Source organism: Acinonyx jubatus, chromosome C2 (genome assembly GCF_027475565.1).
Source record: "Acinonyx jubatus isolate Ajub_Pintada_27869175 chromosome C2, VMU_Ajub_asm_v1.0, whole genome shotgun sequence".
Classification (NCBI taxonomy): domain Eukaryota; kingdom Metazoa; phylum Chordata; class Mammalia; order Carnivora; family Felidae; genus Acinonyx; species Acinonyx jubatus.
In genome coordinates, this window is record NC_069384.1 from 114,398,951 (window position 1) to 114,419,319 (window position 20,369).

Consider the following 20,369-nt stretch of genomic DNA (forward strand, 5'->3'; position numbering starts at 1 on the left):
TTATCTCAGAGTCCTCTTCCAAGCTCACTGGTTGTAGGCAGAATTCAGTGTCTTGGGGCCCCTGGGTGGCTCAGTCGGTTAAGCGTCCGACTTCGGCTCAGGTCATGATCTCACAGCTCGTGGGTTCGAGCCCCGCGTCAGGCTCTGTGCTGACAACTCAGAGCCTGGAGCCTGCTTCGGATTCTGTCTCTCTCTGTCTCTGCCTCTCCCTTACTCATGTTCTGTCTCTGTCGCTCAAAAATAAATAAATGTAAAACAAAAAAATTTAAAAAAAAAAGAATTCAGTTTCTTGCAGCTGTGTGGACTGAAGCTCCCTTCTCTGGCACATGGCCCTTTCCACACCATTGGCACTTGCTTCTTCAAGGCAAACAGGAGACAGTCTGTTGCTGCTCCTTGTGTCTTGCCTTTAGACTCTTTTTGAAATGGCTCACCTGATTAATTCAGCCCACACAGGATAATTCCTTTTTTGATTAATTCAAAATCAACTAATTAAGAACTAATCACATCTGCAAAATTACTTCACTTTTGTCATTTAATATAATAGAATCATGGGATTAATACCCCATGATATTCACAAGTCCCACCCACACTAACAGGGAAAGGACTATATTATGCATGTGAAAGGCCAGGACTCTTTGAGGCCATCTTGGAATCCTGCCTACCACACAATCTCAATTTTTCATATCTGACTCCAAACTATATCACTTTCTATTTAATTGCTGAATCTCACCCTAACTATGGAGTAGATAGAAGTCCCATTTGTTCCTATCAAAAATGCTTACAGAACATTTTCCCAAGAGGAAAACTTGTGGATGGGCCAGCCCAGCATAGAGGTGGAATAGTCAGCCTATATGTGGTTGAAGGGGTGCCATATCACCATGCCTGCCTAAAAGTGTCTTTCCAGGCTTGCAATAAAACCTGACATCACCTTCAGTAGAGCCACTCTGTGGGATTCATCCTCCAGAAATATCCCCAGTTAAAAGTCGAGAGGTAAATGAGTTGGCGGGGATTGGTCTGAGGGTGGGGGGATTCAAATTTAATGTTGATGACACTCTTATAGGAACACCTCAGTGTTCAACTGAGATAGGAGTAATCTCCATACTTCAGGATTTACATTACAAGCATCCACATACGTGTCTCCTAACATAATATCCATTAAATAATCACACTTAAATCCTTTGTTGACTTCAAAACCAAAATGTCACAACAATCTCCCCTTTGCTTAATGATCTAGAGAACAGTTGGGTTATTTTCCTTGAGGTTATTCCCATATTTCGTAGTTGCCAAGCAGATTGAAGTGATAGGAATTGCACCATTCCATTTAGGAGACTATTTTTTTTGTTGTTTCAAATACATCAGTAGAGTTATGTTACATTTTCTTTTCCCCAGGGGAAATTCCTTGACTTTGCATAGTAAATAAGGTGTCTTTATTAACAAACCTCAGAACTTCATCATTTATTATATTGCTTTAACTTAGCTACATTCTTTTTCCCCTTCTACTAAAGAACACTGTAGGTATTGACTAAAACATGACATTTATTCATTTGGCATGCTTCCCTGTTTGTATGTCAGTGGAACATAGCATGATCCAGAGCAGGCATGACGTTCTCTTCAGGAAAGAAAAGGCACATGTTTATATAAACTGTGGCTTACAAGATGTGTAACAAGTTCTGATAAAATGTTGATTCAATGTCCTAGCTGATTGTGCACATGTCATACATGCTATTTAAGGAAAGTGACCACATTGTATAGATTTTTTTTCTTAGTGTCTGTTAAAGCAATAACACAGGAAGCATGTTATTATAACCTACAGGGATCATAAATATTAACCCTATAGCGTTTTTATTACCAACTTATATCAGAGGCAGTCTGGCACTCTTTACACATAAGATCCTCCCATTAGTAAGCAGTCTTATATTACAGACATAAAATATTTGTAAGCATTTTTGACTTGGCCAAACTACTGCAGCTGTGTCACATTTGTTTTTCCTTATTTTAATATGAGCTTATTTAGATGAAATTGGAATTGCCTTCTTCTCCTGTAGATGACAGATCTGGTTTAGTGCCAGGCCACTTAGTGAGGTCTATCAAACAACGCTCTATTATGTACAGTGGCATAATTTGAAAATCACAAGACCATTAACTCATAACACATGTGAGTGTACTCAGTTGTTTCAAAGTCTAGCTTTTTACAGATGATTTTATATTCCATTTTAGAATGCTCTTTATTGTCTCTCCTGCAGATAGTTCATCTGATCATCTCTGAACTATTTTAACATTTTTTTTACATTTTTAATGGAATACACAGCTATATATCATAACTAAACAAACACAGCAAAACGACAAGTCAAAACAAATTTTCGTTCACTTTTGTGTTGCATCAACTTGCACTTGGGAAATCTATGAACTGGATCGGAGAATGAGATTTTCCTAATTGTGACTTCCTCTCATTCCCCTATCACTGACTCCCCTACCCAATGTTGGGCTATACCGCTCTCATTCAGGGGCTTCTCTAACATCCTAGGAAGTTGGTGGTTCCTGTCACCCAAAGTATCTCCAGTAGTATCAAGCGGTAGCAAAGTAAGTACCCTTTCTCGATCTCCTCTCAAAAACTGAGAGAGTGAGACTCTAATCCTCAAGTTACATACTCCAAGGTTAGTGAGCAACAGAGGTTTTAAGCAATGCTTGTTTTTCAGGATTAATATGAAAGCCTCCTCCATCTACTGGGCACAGACACTTTCTCAACTCTGAATAATTTCATAACAACTTCTCTGAACATCTGTTTACAACAGGAGACATTCTCACTATCCTGAAGACCCCCATGGGGGACAAATTCTGCTCTGTACATTGTTTTGCTTTGCACTTTAATCTCTGCTTGACTGGACTGGATTTTATCTATTGGCTCAGTTCTCAACTGACCTTGATCCTAAATACTATGTAGCTCCAAATTTATGTGATGAGTTACATATTCGTATCTGTTTAGTTCTTTTCTCAATTTTATGAGTAATCACTAACCTCTATATTAACGGGTTTAGACTGTTCTATTAGTGGTTTTAGACTACAAAATCTTTTAGGGCTGGAACTATAATGATAACTAAACAATGAAGCAGTATCACAGCGCCCTGTTGGGTACCATCCAGGTTAGTAAATACTCAAAAACTAATTATCAGTGGATTATGGCAGTAATGATTTAGTGCATCAGAGAAATCCCATAAGGTACCCCAATGAGAAAAAGCTACACCCAAAGTGTAGCTAAGTTGGTAATAGAATAATAATAGTATATTGCCCCTATAAGTTTCTGGCAAAGGGGACAAGCCGAACGTAACTAAAACAAGGGAATGAAAAAGTGAAAAAGAGCATGGCCAAAAGTCCCAAAGAGCAATGTTTTTATAATTATCACCTGTTGAAAAAAATTTAATGCAAGTTCAGCTTCAGATATACCTGTAAAAGTGTGGTAAATTTTCGGTGAGGATCAGGAAACTAGACAAAAAAAAAATCATGTTTGTTACACAAAGTGTGATTTTATTATTTGAGTTTTAGTTTCAGCAGAAAACCTTGAAAAGGATGCAAAAACGCACAGGACAATTGTTTTGACTGAATTTAACATTATCAGCCATTTTCCTTTTTCCTTCCCTTAATTACCTGGTTTGTTGGCATATTTAGCAAGTTGGTTGGATAATCAGCATCACAAAATTCTGTAATTAAATCACAAATAGCTAGTGACCGGTTCTGGTGCCATAAAAACATTGTAAAGAGTGGTTTGCATGGGCTCCGAAAAAAGGCTTTCTTGCCATGTCGCTATTAGGAAACAAAAAACGGCAAAGGATAGAATTTCACATTCATATGATAATCAAAAATAGTGTTCTCAAGGTCCATGTAAAGAAACATGGAACCAGATTACTTATTTTTCAGACACGTGTGAGAATTCGCAACCAATCAAACTTTCTTCTTTCCTCTTCCAACAAACACAACTGAAGTGCGAACTTTTAGGGATAAAGAGATAAAGTAACGTGAACACTTTTGTTTTCTTCGTTACCCAATCAAAATTCCCAGACTGTACCTTTCATTAATTCTATGTTATTCTTCTAAAACTCCGTTTTTTCAAAAAACAATAATAAAGACACAACATTTTTTAGAACAACATATACTAAGTTTTCAGTTGGGGGATTTATTTATTTATTTATTTGGTGACTTCTGAAAGCCTTTTGACATGGACTCCAAAAAAAGCATATATATATATATATATATATATATATATAATCTTTAGAAATGCGTTTTAAAACAGTAAAACCCTGAGAATTGCATAACTGGATATTCTCAGCTGCCGCTGTGAGAAAAATCGCGGTAGAAGGATGAAGCCTGAAAGTAAAATTTTAGCTGCTGGATAACGAGGAGATTCAGCGTCAGAAGCGGATCAGCTGGCCAAATGGTAAACAGGCCCTCTCGGAGCAGGGTAGCTTGAAGCCAGTGGAGTTATTTGCGAGATGGGGAGAGAGGCCCACGTGACGCGCGCACGGATGGCGCGCACATGGCCCCTTCCCCCACTGGGCCTGTCCAGTCGGCTCCGCCAAGTGTGGACTCGTGATTCAAACTGACAAGAACCTTGCTCCCTCCCTGATCCAGAAAGAAAGAGCCTTGTCAAGTCGAATATCCTGCTTGCTACACAGGAGCCGTGGTGCCAGGAACAATGCGGGGAACTCAAAATGGGCCCTGGATCAGCCAGAGGCCTCGGGCCCTGGCGTGGCTGCTCCCAGGGCAGCGAGAAATGTAACTGAAGCTTAAATGGCATTGCGTTCTTTTTTGGAGGAAATGCTGGTTCGTTTTTGTTGTTTTGTTTGCTTTGCTTTTCTGTTATTTGCTTACTTCTGAACTTTGAAGGCCAGCTTGGAAAGTAAAATACACATGTTTTGTTAAGGAAAACAAATAAATACTCAACAGACACTTACCCAAAAAACAAATTCTGTTCAACCGAATAATAAACACATTAAACTCCCCTTACGCCAGATGAAAGAGCCATTGGGGGTGCGGGTGTAAAGATGAATAAAACCTTTGGTTTCCAGGGGACTGACACAGGCTGTAGGGGGTGACACTGTACATTTACAAGATACAGGAACATCACAGAATTTAACGGTTGAAGGCCTGCTTTTGATTTTTTTTTATTTCCCCTCTGCTTGCTCTGTGATCTTTGGCCAGTCATTTGACTTCTGCGCCCTATTTTTCTACCTGTGAAATATTTATGAATAACTAACTCACAGGAGAAGTATGAGAATTAAATAATATAATACGTAAAAAAAAATGCATTTTGAATGCATGAAGTGCTCTACAAAAAGTTAGTTATAATTTGGCCGGAGGCAGGCAGGCAGGACCCGTGGTTTCTAGCTCACATTCCTGACTTGATCTTGCTCTGTATTTTCAGAGACAAGGTAAGGTCCCTTTCAGAGCTCAGATTCTATCTTCCAGCAGAATATATTTCAAGAAAGAATTAAGTATAATAGATAAGAGGAAGTGCCAAAAATAAATAAATAAAGCCCTGAGGAATAAAGGACCATATCCAACTGGGGTAATAGCAGAAGGCTTCTCAATTAGAGCTAACACGTACCTGATGGAAATGGCAGATTCCCACAATGGGCTGCTTTATGCTGGTATAAATGCCCCAAAACCAGTGATCACTGTTTCCTAGGATTTCCATTCACAACTCCAATCTACTGTGTGTGAGCGTTTCAAAGAGATTGGTCATTAACAAGTGAGGAAGCAGGATGCAATGCACTGGCACCTAGAGTTGGCTTTGCAGTTCCATCTTTTATCCGGAACAATAGAGGAAGGACATCTGTGCTTGGAGGCTGTCCTCCCCACCAAACATAATGATGTCTTCCCGTTGTTTAAAGGGAGAACATCTTCAAAATGAGAACGATTTCTGGGAAAATAAGTTTTCTGTAAGGTAGTGAGGAAAGGGTAAAAGAGAAGACGGTTGCCAGGTGAAACACAGTTGTTACAACCCAGAAGGCTGATGTTGACGTTTGTGAAGGAAGGGCTAGGCCTGTAGCCCTGCAGCATCAGAAATATCTTGAATACTCATTAGAAACAAATTTCCTGGGGGTGTGGGAGGGGTGGTGGGAGAAGATGGTTCATTCAGTTGGTTAAGCGTCTGACTCTTGGTTTCGGCTCAGGTCATGATCTCTCAGTTTGTGAGTTTGAGCCCTACATCAGGCTCTCTGCTGTCAGCTCTCTCTCTCTCTTTCTCTCTCTCTCTCTCCCCAAAATAAGTAAACATTAAAAAAATTTTTTTAGACACAAATCTCCTGAAGCAATAACTCTGATTAGAGTTTAGAGCTTGGAACTCTGCATTTAAAAAGAAACCCACACCAAGAGTGAGATGTATGAAGTTCCTGTCCCAGACAAAATTTTTATGTGGGTGTTTAAGAATTTGTATCAGCGGGGCACCTGGGTGCCTCGGTCAGTTAAGCATCTGACTCTTCTTTTCGGCTCAGCTCATGTTCTCACAGTTTGTGAGTTCAAGTCCCACAGGGGTCTCTGTGCTGGCAGTGGGGAGCCTGCTTGGGACTTTCACCCTCCCTCTGTCTTTCTCTCCCTCTCTCTCTCTCTGCCCCTCCCTCACTCATGTTGTCTCTGACTCTCTGAAAATAAATTTAAAAAATTTTTTAATTAAAAAAAAAAGGATTTTTATCAGCATCTGATATTCTCATGATTCAACCTACAGACCACTTGCTTCTCGTGAGAGAGTCGCTGAATATACACGTACCAGGGACCGGTAAGTGTTAGCAAGTCCCAGCAATGAGGAAACCTCCTTTCCCTCCGTTTAGGCTAAATCCTATAGGACCCCAACTGTGACATTTAGCACCTTTCACTGCATTGATCTATCAATGTGTTTCTCTCCTCACCCTTGACTCAAAGATCGTCAAAGGTAAAAATGATTTTCTACAATTTTTTTTTAAATTTTATTTATTTTGAGAGAGAGGGAGCACAAGCAGGGGAGGGGCAGAGAAAAAGAGAGACAGAATCCCAAGCAGGCTCCGCAGCATCAGTGCTGAGCCCCATGCGGGGCTCAAACTCAGAAACTTCGAGATCATGACCCCAACCGAGATCAAGAGTCCCCCGCTTAACCAACGGAGCCACCCAGGCGCCCCACGATCTTCTTCATTTTTAAATCTAAGGCCCTCATACAGTGTCTGGCAAATTTCAGATGCTCAATAAATGTTCATTGACTAGAACTAAAACTTGGGCACCAAAGAAACTTGCCTCAGCCGTGAATGTTAGCGGAGAGCCAACCCCAGAGAAGCCGCTGCAGTTGGCAGCTGTGGAGCGATCGACGAGAGATGACAAATGGTTGGTTTGGCAGGAGTGTGGAGTTGAGGCTGGAAACAAAACAGGGCAGTCCCACAAAGGAATGCACCGTCTGTATCTATTATAAACTCTAGTTCAAAGGAAAACACAGAGGAACCGAAGAAAAACAACTTCAAAGCGTCAAGCATTGGGCAATATTTATTAAGTAACCACTATGTGCCAGGTAGTCTGCCAGATTCTGGGGATGCAGCAGAAAGCGGAAAAGATGTGCCTGCCCTTACAGAGCTAATGGTCACACACATATCAAGGTGCTATGGGGGAAATGTAGAAGGGGCTATGAGGATGTGTACTAGGAAGGCCCGAGTGTGTGTGCCTCTGTGTGTAGCTATGGCTGTTAAGATAAGGGCTGAGGGGCTGGTGGGGAAGATTTGTCTGAGGAAATAAGATACAACCAGAACCCTGAAAGGTTAGGTAGGCCGCGATCAAGGGAAGAACAATCTAGGCAGATAAAATTATATGTATAACATCCCTGAAGAGCTTCTCTCATCAGAGGAAATTTTAAACATTTTAGGTAAGTCATTAGAACAACAATTCTTAATGTTTAAAAAATTTTAGGTAAGTCATCAGAACAATGACTTTTAATGCTTATTGGTTCCAAGGCAGTCACCATTATTTCCTGTGGCTGGCTGTTGCAAAATCTGCCTATCCTAGCTACCAGAAAACCAGAAGCTCCGGGGTAGACTTCCATTAAGTTGTTCTGTAATGGTGACAACTTTCTTTTTTTATGTTTATTTATTTTTGAGAAAGAGAGAGAGAGAACGAGTGTGAGCAGGGAAGGGGCAGAGAAAGAGGGACACATATAGAATCTGAAGCAGGCTCCAGACTTTGAGCTGTCAGCACAGAGCTGGAGGCAGGTCTCCAACTTGTGAACCATGAGATCATGACCTGAGCCGAAGTTGGATGCCTAGCCAACTGAGCCCCCAGGCGCCCTATAGTGGTGACATATTTAGCCAGGGAAGTCCCATTGGAGAAGTCACTTGATTTTGGCACCTCCATGGTCTGAGGATGTAGGAGAGGAAGGATTTTTGAATATTCTCAATTGACCAAAATACTATGCTTTACAGAATAAGTTTTTTGGACGTGAGAGAGAATTTTGTAGCCAAATTGTATTTCCAAAAGTAATGACTTATACAGGAGGTTTGTAAAGCTCAATCTCTTATGCTTGTAGGAGGTCAGATTGCACTTCAACGTCAAGAGTGCTGGCAAAATGGAATACCACCGGCAGCCTGACATGTAGTTCTTGGCAACTCTTTTTGGTACCCCCAGTTTTTGGCCACAGTTATGAAACCTTCTTGCCTCTTGATGTTATTAAAAAAAATCTAATTTTCTCTTCTGAATGAACATTCTAGTAACACTCTATTTCTTCTGTGTGGTATACGCTTCATCTCCTCCTATTTTAATCATTTTTCCAAGATCCTGAGTGTCATCAAGAAACTGGGGTTCTTCAATAGCTTCACTCTCCCTGTACAAAAGTAATTTGTATGCAATGTTTGTTCTTTGCCTAACAAAGGGAGCATTTCACTCTTATTTTGATATATTATATGTGGTATATACACTAGCTGTTTCAGCCTAGGGAGAATTTTTATGACCAACTAACAAACCCTAGAACAGTATTTATAATGTAAATCCTGATATACCATTATTTATACTTCAGTTCAGTAGCAAAAATTGGTTCTATGATAAATGAACTCTTGTTACCCAATCATTAGTCTATTGTAGCCACACGGACAAGTCAGGCCACAGGCAATGCAATATCACTAACAAAATGAATTAATTTATCTTTTTCAAAGGCACATTGGGGAATTGGAAATGTATGTTTTATAGCAACACTCCAAATAGAAAATATACCTAATAATTCAACATTTTAGGCAGATGTTTCAACCCATCAAGTTTATTTTATTCAACAAATGTTTATTGAGTGCTTCCTATGTTCCAGGCACTTTTCTAGGTGATGAGAGTAAACTCTACTGTGGAAAAGGAAACAGAGGATACGCAAATAAAGAAGAAAAAAAAAGACAAAACAAGTCCAGATTCTGATAATTGCTTTGAAGAGAGAGAGAAAACAAAACAAAAACAAAACAAAACAACACAAAACACAAGCAAGTCAGGTTGATACGATAGTCACCAGAAGACTGTGTTTCCTAAGGTGACCAGAAAACACTTTACGTCATTTGAAGGCCTTTTTCTGCTATGAAAGTCATGCTGATAAATTCACACTGAACCACATGAAATTGCTTATAATCAACATTTTCATTCATAAAAATGGCAAAAATGGCATATCATTTGGTTCAACATAATAGCTGATGACCCTGAGAACCAATAGCAGACAGAATCTTTAGACCTATGGTTTTTATATTAATGCTTTATTTCAAATTCATAATTATTGTGGGCCTGAATTATCTGAGATTCAGCTTTTCATTCTTTCTTTTTTTTTAAGACCCTGCATCTAGTTGAAAAGTTTATCACTCCATAGGTCAGATAGATTCCTGAGCAGTATGTCTAGTCCATAAATAGACTTTAAGGACAGGATGTCAGGATGTCTGAAGAAGAAGGGGCCTGTTGGAGCTTCTGTAAATAACACAGTAGCACAGCACTAGCTCCAAAGTTTCTGCGCACCGCATTGGTGAGAACATAGTGCCTTCGGAGCAATGTTCCTTCAAACTCAGCTCTTCCAGCTGCAAGATCCGCAGTGTGTCATTTAACCTCTCCTAGCCTCAGTGTTTTATCTTTTTTTTTAATTAAGTTTGAGAGAGAGAGAGAGAGAGAGAGAGAGAGAGAGTGCATGTGCTTGTATGAGCAAGTAAGGAGGGGCAGAGAGACAGGGAGAGAGAGAATCCCAAGCAGCCTCCCCTCCCAAGAACCCAACATGGGACTTGATCATAAGAACCGTGAGATCATGACCTGAGTCAAAATGAAGATGCTTAACTGACTGAACCACCTAGGCTCCCCTCAATGTTTTATCTTTTAAATGAGAATAATTACCCTACCTTGCAGGATTGTTGCACATCTTATGGATACAGTAGAGTAACAAGATATACATATTCACTTAGTGATAATACAAATTCAAATTTGCACTCTTGGGTCTCAAAAGTGGGACGGAAAAGAAAGAGAAAAGGCACTTGCAAAAAAATGTAGGAGATTCCACCTACTTATGTATTCAAAGAACTCATGTGACAGTGTGAGTGAGCGTTAGCTGAGAGGTGTGAATCCACACTTCCTTCAGTTGGTCTCAGGTCCTATCCATCTCTTGTGGTGTAAGCATCTTACCATCTTGAGTTATTTTTATAGTGCTTTAAGATAAGCATTTCTGTTTCGGTGCAAGCTAACTATTCAATCTATGAATTAAAGCAAGAAAGAACATCCTGCCCCAAAGCTGATGGAAAAAAAAAAAAAAGAGCGTTGGTTCTGGATTTATTAAGCGATGGAGTTTCCATCTCCATGGTGATGTTATTGTAAGAGATTTCCAGGAATAATTTTGATATTTGGCTCTACAAGGTAACGTTAGAAACTAAACTCACAGAAGATGCAGTGTTAATGTGAGGTATGTCAAATGCCCCTGGCCGGTGCCTGACAGACTGTAGATGATCAACACGGTTATTTGCTCCTTCAGGGGAAAAAAAATGGGGTACTCATCCAGGTGGTGGACACTGAGCCAGTATATTGGCTGTCACAATCTGAATTTCTACGGACAAAGTACTTCCTTGGTGCAATTTTGCACTTTTCAACCTTGGTCTTGTATGTCACTGTGTTCTCACCAGCACAATAACTTATAAATGATGTCTCATACACTGGAAGAAGTTGAAGAAACATTTCTCGGCTGATTTAATTTAAAATTGATATTCTTTAAGAATCTTTTCAGTTGCATTGCAGGTCCCAATTTACGGCTAACCCATTTTGTCCAACAGGGAGTAGATGGAAAAGCAAAAACTATCTGTCATTCTCTTTCTTTTCTGTGTTTGTCATCTAGGAAAAGAGAAGCCATGTAAATCACAATAAGGAGCAGCCAGCATCCTGTATCAGAGCTTGTATCACAGTTATTTATAAGGGACAATTCCAACTGGTCACTACCCCCTCTGTTCAACTGACACCCATGCCCTTAAGGTTTATTACATATTTAAATATCACTCATAATATGAAGGACATTAAGCTGTTGTTGTCATAAATCAGTTCTTATTTAGAAGTTTCGTAGGACAAAGTAAGTTCTCTTTCAGTTTTTTTTTTTATTTTTTATTTTGTAATGTTTATTTATTTTTGAGACAGAGAGAGACAGAGCATGAACGGGAGAGGGTCAGAGAGAGAGGGAGACACAGAATCCGAAGCAGGCTCCAGGCTCCAAGCTGTCAGCACAGAGCCGGACGCGGGGCTCAAACTCACGGACCACGAGATCATGACCTGAGCCGAAGTCAGACGCTCAACCGACTGAGCCACCCAGGCGCCCCAATCTTTCAGTTTTAAAAACTATTCTGTGGGGCCGCCTGGGTGGCTCAATCGGTTAAACAGGGCCTGCTTGGAATTCTCTCTCTCCCTCTCTCTCTCTGCCCTACCCCACCTCACGTTGACTCGTGCAGGCGGTCTCTCTTTTTCAAAATAGATAAATCGGTAAACTTAAAATATTCTGTGCATTATATGGGGGAAAATAGCTTCTTTGTTGTTGTAAGGAAGACACGTATAATTCTAAGAGTGTGTATAAATTCATATAGAGAAAAGTTTTTTCACATTTCTATAGTTTTCATTCACTTGTAGATTCAAATGAATCTGATAAACCGAAATGTAGAAATAAGCATACCACAACTGTTACAGTTTTCTGTCTGTAAATGTGATTCACAATCCTGGTGGCAGGAGTTGGAGAACAGGGGCGAAGGTATATGATTGATGGAAGAGATGGACTTTGTAAAATAAGCAGCTTAGATAAAGCTCTTATTCATATAAGCTCTCCAGCCAGCATTTATTTAAACAGTTAGATAGGCAGCCTTGAGAAAAGGACATATAGACTGTGCATACAGACTGTGCAATTTGAGAAAACCTTTCTCTCACACACTCTATCTGTAGCATTTGGCAGAAATATCTTCCATTTGGAATAGTCATCGTTTCAAATTTTCAAGAATTGTAGTAGCTCTTTTTTAAGGTAGGAGCAAATTATGGTCCAGGGTGGTTTTTCTTGTTTTATTTTGTTTGTTGTTTTTGTGTCACTGTTGCAAAACGTAATGACGAGATGTATGTTAGGCAGAGCAGTGACCTCATCAGTAAATACACTGACAGAGTGAATTAGCCGTGTACAGGTTCTGATGGGCTCTGTGACTCAGAGGGTGCCTGTTCGGCTGTCCCCAGAGCCCCCACCCCTGCTAACTCTGGGCACCATGAACAGAGGATTCCCAGAGCAGCCACACAATGCTAAGGACCACAGACAAGTGGACAGTAGTGTCATGGGCATGTTTTCGAATCCCCAGTGTCTCTAGGAAGCACTAAATAGAGTTTGCTACCTCTGGTGGATGTCTCTAGGGGTCAAGAGCATGAGAATTGATGGGGGCAGGAGGAGTCCCTTAGCAGGCTCTATTAGAAAACAGGAAGTGTCCCTGGCCTCACAAGTGTCACAGCTGAGCTGGACATCAAGGCCCTGACCTGTCACGTATATATACCTGAGAAGTATCAGACAAGCCGTTGGATTCTGCCAAAACCGCTACTCTAACACAGGCCAGATGTGTGAACGACAGGTAAGGGAATTTCCTGCAGCTCAACAAGGGGAACAGAGCCGAAGACCATCCCTGAGCTCGCAGAGGGGGAAATGTGATTCTTCACTGCAGGATACATTTCTTTGTTCGTTTAGAAAGACGTATCAGAGGTAGTTTTAAAAATAAGTCGTCCGTTTATAAATGCAAGCTTTACAAGGAGTATTTATTTAAACAAATTGTTTAAACACTCCACCAGTGCAGTGGACTGAATCCAGACTTGAACTTAAAGATGCAGGGTGGTCTAATATTGTGAAAGGGATGTGTTTCTGAAGACCTCACATCATTCAATGTACACATGATTTAAGATGGACTTTCCCATGGGAATAAACATAAAGGTTGTGTTTTTGATTTGCATAAATTTCTAGCCAATGGGGCTTAGAGACACCTGACCTGGCTTTTTGTAAAATCTTGCAGCCATGTCATGTCACATATTCTTTTCCCTCCTGTTTGTAAAGATGATTTTTTCCCAGTTATAGGACGTATACGAATCAAAAAGTGCCTTCTTTTTCTCGACACTTTCTGTAAAACTACCCCGAGGACCCTCTCTTAAATTAAGACCACAGAGTATTATGGGAATTCTAGATCCTTTTCAAAGTGTATTTTTTATTACAGCTAAACAGCTTTCCATAGTTTTTCATCTTCTCAGCAAGTGTTAACAGAGCAACTTAAGGAGAACTCGAGAGACATTATTAGAGCTAGGACTTCAGTTTTAGTATTGATACTTCAAAAATTAATACTATAATCATTACCAAAATTACTCACAAAATTTCTGCGATATGTACGTAGTGATCAATGATATCGTTTATTTTGTATTTCTGTCTGTCAGCAAGTGACAATAGCAGATACAATTTCCATTTAACTCCACCTGCCCCTTTAAACCCACAAAATTCTTGGGGCATCCGGGTGACTCAGTTGGTTAAGCTTCTGACTCCTGATTTCATCTTAGGTCATGATTTCACAGTGTGTGAGTTCGAGCCCCACATCGGGCTTTTTGCTGACCATGAGGAGCCTACTTGGGATTCTCTCTCTTTCTCTCTCTGCCCCTCCCCACCCTCAAAAATAAATAAATAAACATTTATTTTTTTTTTAACTTTTTTAACGTTTATTTATTTTTGGGACAGAGAGAGACAGAGCATGAACGGGGGAGGGGCAGAGAGAGAGGGAGACACAGAATCGGAAACAGGCTCCAGGCTCTGAGCCATCAGCCCAGAGCCTGACGCGGGGCTCGAACTCACAGACGGCGAGATCGTGACCTGGCTGAAGTCGGACGCTTAACCGACTGCGCCACCCAGGCGCCCCTAAATAAATAAACATTTAAAAAAATCAAACTACACAATTCTTGACCATTTTCCAAATCTGGTGTACAAAATGAGCGTACTAATTTTCATGCCTTTTGCAATTCCCTTATTTCAATAAAGTGACCTATACAATAAAAGCCACTCACTGACAGAGACTATGTGATAGGTACTAAAGTGAGTGATGTTTATTTTTGATTATTTCCATTTTAGAGAAAAGGATATTGAGGATCCAGTTGGGTTGAGTAACTTGAGAGGGTGTAACCTACCTCTTTGTGGATTGCTTTTATTCTGCCAATATTTCTGAATGCAGCACCATTTCAAGAAGGGTTTGATGGTGATGAAATAACTGATATTGATGTGGTGGCCTTCAAAGCTAGATTTTAGGAGACTGAGAAGAGAGTACATGGCAAGGACACAAAGCAAGTAAGAGCCATCCCCTGGATGGAGCTTTTTGGCATCAAAAGTTAGAAGGAGGAAAACAGTGATTATAGGAGGCCCAAGGTTCCAAAGAAAGCTTTTTAAATTTAGGTTAGAGATCTATATATTTATAGGCATGTTTCTCTACAGAAAGTGGAAACAATTTAGAAGGGGTTTGTCTCATGTTAACAAAGTACAGAAATCTTGAGTCTCAATGTCTGAACCGGCTCAATGACAGAGGAAACTGTGAATTAGGCAAAGAGTGGTTTTTCTTTTAACATTTTACTTTTCACCCTTTTACTCTCTTCTAGGGCTGTATCTCTAATAAAAATAGCAAAAATAATGATAATAGTTGCACACGTTAAAATAAGTAAGTTTAAGGGCAAATTTAAGTAAATTGACTCAGTTGCTCGAGCCTCCAACTCTTCATTTTGGCTCTGGTCATGGTCCCAGGGTCGTGGGATCAAGCCCTATCTCAGGCTATGTGTTGACCATGGGGCGTCTTGAGATTCTCTCCCTCTCTCCATCTGCCCCTCTCCCCTGCTCACTCCCTAAAAAAAAAAGAAAAAAAGAAAAAGAAAAAGAAAATTTAATATATGTAAAACTGTAAGTAAGGTTCTGAGCACTTTATCTAAATTAACTCATTTAATTTTCACAACATTTAAAATAGGACAGTATCATAATCCCAACTTTATGGATGAGGAAACCATGCCACAGAAAGATTATGTAATTTTCTGAAATTGTCCACTGTCAAAGTACTTATGATCTCCCAGGATCCTCACTATTTTCATGGTCTGAGGGCCTGTGTCTTTTCATTTGTCTTCTTGCATTTATCAAAATGTATTTGCCCTGTGTCTCATATAACTCATTGATGAGGTAGATTCACACCTAATCATTTAGCTTAATGTGCCTTATTTCCAAGGTAATATATTTGTATCAAATAAAAGAAGGAGGTAATAGCTGGGTCTTTTTTACTATCAAAATTCGCCAACTCACAGAAATAAAAATCTTTTTCACACCCGAAAACAGAAGTTTACTTATCTAACGCAGACATTGGGTTACAGAATTAGAGCAGAATTGGTTTTAGACTTTTTTTTAATTAAAAAAATAAGAAAATATAAGTTAACAAGAGGTATTATAACAATGTATTTAAAAATAAGAATATAAAAATATTTTTAAAAATAAAACCATGACAACATTGTGGTTATATGTCATCTCCATGTAATGATGACTGAAGGAAATAAAAGGAAGATGAAGAGTATAAACCAGTAAAGACAAAACTCTTAAGCATAGAGAAAAAATGAGGAAAGTTTAATTTCTTGTCTCCTTCAGAAAACGACTCTTCCTTCAACATACAACCTCCTCTTAAAGGCCCCAAATTCCTCACGATGGCTTCAGATTTCATACTCCAATTCTCTCTACCATCAATCCTTCTTCTGCAGTTCCGCTGTCCTTCATGGTAAGACTTTTAAGAGCAAGAACAGTTTGCTTCGTAAGAACAAGAAAGTCAGCGGGCCAGATATGAGTGCAAATCTCACCCTTCCTAGCTTGGTGAGCTTGGTAAATGGCCAAGTGATAGGCAGAACAAGATCCCTTACCCCAAAGATGTCTATGTCCTAACCCTTGGAATTTATGAAAATATGAGGACACATGGCAAAGGAGAACTAAGTTGCAAGTGGAATTAAGTTTGCTAATCAAATGACCTTAAAGTGGGAAGACTATCCTGGATTATTCAGATGGGTGCAGTGTCATCATAAGGGTCTTTAAAAGTTGAAAAGGGAATCAGGAGACAAACCGAGAGAGATGGCAGTATGTGAAGGACTGGCCCCGTGTTGCTGGTTTTAAAGATGGAGGAAAGAAGCCATGAAATAAAAAAAAAAAAAATGGGTAAAATCTCAAGAAGCTGGAAAAAGCAAGAAAATGGATTCTCCTCTAGAGCCTCCAGGAAAGAATGCAGCCGTGCTGATACCTTGATTTTAATCCAATGACAATAGATTTCTAAAATGCAGAGCTGTAAAATAATACATCTGTGTTGTTTTAAGTGACCATGTCTGTGGTATTTTCTTACAGCAGCCATAGAAAATTAATCACTCCCAAAACCTTTTTCTTTTTTTTTTTCTTGTGCAAAACAAAGATACAGAAAATAACGCATAGTCTCACAGAATTGTTGCAGATACTAAAAGACATGATGATTGTGAAGAGAGCATTGTAAACTAAAAAACACCACAAAATTTTTAGATATTATAACTTAAAAGAATTAGTCCTTCTTGCCCTCAAACTTTCTCTAAAGAATATTCAATTGAATTGATTGAATTCTCAATTAAAAAAAAATTATGTTTACTTATTTTTGAGAGAGAGAGAGAGAGAGAGAAACAGAGACAGAGACAAAGTGCAAACGGGGGAGGGGGAGAGTGAGTGGGAGACACAAAATCCCAAGCAGGCTCCAGGGTCTGATCTGTCAGTACAGACCCGACTCGGGGCTCAAACCCATGAACCGTGAGATCATGTCCTGAGCTGAAGTCAAACGCTCAAATGAATGCGCCACCAAGGAGCCCCTGAATTCTCAATTTTGCATTTGGCATTAACAATGCTATTTTGTATTTATGAAGAAGTCGTAAGTTGGCATTTTTGGTATACCATAATATACAACTTGATTCTGAAAATAGAGCATAAAGTATGGTGCTCTCAGCAAAAAAAAAAAATTATAAATTTTGCTGGTAACTATGCCGAATTATTTCATGTTTTGAACTAAACAAAATGGGCCTTAGATGTGATTCTTAAAAATAAAACTGTCATCCATAGATCAAAAACCTAGAATTGTGGAAAACTTCAGAAGTCAATGAAAGATGTCAGTTTTTTTCAAAACCTAAAAAGTTTTTATTGAGAGTTATTAATAATAACTCTAAAATCTGTCCTTTTGTGAGTATAAGATTTTATGTCATGTAAGAACGATGACAGATCAGCTAGATCTATATAAAGGCTACTTATTATATACTAGTGGCTCTCCAGTGCAGTCTGGGGACCTCAGGGTTTCGACCTCCCTTCAAGGAGCCTAAGAGGTCAAAACTATTTTTGAGAAATACTGTTTTAATGGCAACATTATTTAATTTTCCATTCTCATTTTCTTGCAGGCATACAGTTCCCATTTCTAATCTGGTGAGTAGTGATAGATAAAACCTATATAAACAAAAGTTCTTTGGGGGTCTTAACAATTTTTAAGAATGAAACGCTGTTGTGAGGTATATTGATCAGCTATTCCAGATAAAACAGAGGTAGGGAAATGTTATGGCTAAAATGTATTCTCATACAAAGGAGCTAAGAAAGAGAAATACGGTGGCAAGCCTCATTAAGAGTTTTCCTTGAGGCTAGAGTATCCTGAGAAAAGCATGTGTGGGGAAATGGGGTGGGGCCAAGGGGGTGTAGCAGCTTACCCAATAGCACCCTGATGGCTTCAAAGATGTGATGCGGACTTTCCAAAAGTGCCTAATTTACTCCAGGGGAGTAGTTCACACCTCATTATGGGCCCACAATTGCAAATAAATGCACAATAATGAGAGCTACAATAATATTGCAAAACTATGCCAGGATAACGACAAAAGAACCAATTTGTACACAGAATTCTCCCCAACCATAGAGCACCCTTTGCTAATTATTAATATCCTGTGTTAACTATATAATCTAGCCATTGGACTCTTTCTAAAAATTATTTTTGACTCATTCGCTGATGATTACAGAACGAATCATCTTTGATATATCCTCCTTTGATTTCACTGCAATTCTCTGACTGCTGTCAGTGAGGGGCCCCCATTGATTTCTTTTATGAAATAGCTCATAGCTGTCAATCCCTCTTTATTTTCAGTCCTGATACTCAGGATCTCCCTGCTAGGCTACTCTGAAATACACTTTTTTTCCATTTCATATAAGTAGATTAAAAGGCTTCAATGGTTAATTATTTTCATTCATTCAATTGAGCTTATTTTCTACCTTCTACATCTCAGGAATGCCTAGAAAAATGGTTTTTAGGCTCGAGAAACACGGCGAGGAACAAGACAAACAGAATCTGTGTTCTCACAGAGCTTACATCCTGGTAGAGGTAGACAAATAATAAATAGGTAAACAAATACATAAAGTATTTCACATAAGGATTAAAAATGAAGGAGAAAATGCAAATAAGTAATGTTATAGAGAATGATAGGGGTGATATTTTTTATTTTATTTGATTTTTTAAATGTTTATTTATTTTGAGAGAGCAAGAGAGTGAGTGCAAGTGGGGGAGGAGCAGAGACAGAGGGAGAAAGAGGATCTGAAGCAGGCTCTGCACTGACAGCAAGTCAGATGTGGGCTTGAACTCATGAACTGGAGATTATGACCTGAGCCAAGTCAGTCAGTTAACCAACTGAGCCCCCCAGACACCCAAGGGGTGATATATTTTTTTAATTTTTTAAAATTTTTATTATTTTTGAGAGAGAGAGAGAGAGAGAGCTCAAGCAGGGAAAGGACGGGGGGGGGGGGGGGGAACACAGAATCTGAAGCGGGATCCAGGCTCGAGCTGTCAGCACAGAGCCCGACGCAGGCCTGAACCCATGACCTGTGAGATCATGACTTGAGTTCAAGTCGGACGCTCAACTGACCTAGCCACACAGGCACCCCTTAGATAAGATGGTCAGGGAGTTCTTCCATGTGGACTTGATATTTAAGGTAAATCTCACATACTGAGAAGGAGAAAGCTATGTGAAGATAGCGAAAAATATTTAAGCATACCAAAAGGTAAGGTCCCAAAGCCTATCAACCCCACATACTATCTAGAAAATGAGGAACATAAAGAAGACATGACTGGAGCATGGAGAGACTGAGGAGTTCTTGCACAAGATAGGTGGTCATGTTAGATTACACAGGTCTTCTAGAACATGGTAAGGAGTTTGAATTTCATTCTAAGTTCAAAATGAAGTTACTGAAATGTTTTGAACACACCTTGCATGGAAAATGGAATGCAGGGGGTCAAAGAGTGGAAACAGAGAGAATGGTTTGAATTCTCATAGTCCAGGCAAGAAAGGAGTGTGAACTGGGTAAGGTAGTAGCTGGAATGGTGGATGCTTCAGGATATTTTTTGGAGGCAGAGTTCACATGCCTTGTTGATAAACTGAAGGTAATGAAAGAAAAATGAAAGAAAATGAAAGAATCAAGCATGGCTCCCGTGGTTTCCAGCAGATGGGTCCTAACCTCATTTGTCCAGCCTTCAAAGCAAGTGTTCTACATCCCGAGCTCCCCTCTCCATACTACAAAACCCTAGTCATCAATCTTCCTTATTCTTTTTGCATTCAGTGCTCATTCTCACTTTGCCCAGACGGTTTCCAGTCATCACTCCTGCACGTTCACCAGTGCTGATTATTATGATTCACATTGTAGTTTGTATCTCCTTACTGAAGTGCCATCTTTTATTATGTGTTGCTTCATATTAATGAGTGTTGTGTCCCCAGGTATATAGTAAGTAACTATCTTATGTTCTTTAAAAGCCACATGCCGACTAACCACATTTGAGAAATAAAGCCTTGCTGTTTAATGG

General features: G+C 39.5%; 1 pseudogene; it reads left to right on the forward strand.

Moving 5' to 3' along the window:
• Positions 1-20,369, forward strand: part of LOC106975174 (eukaryotic translation initiation factor 3 subunit E-like) — a 98,058-nt pseudogene that overhangs the window by 62,510 nt on the left and 15,179 nt on the right.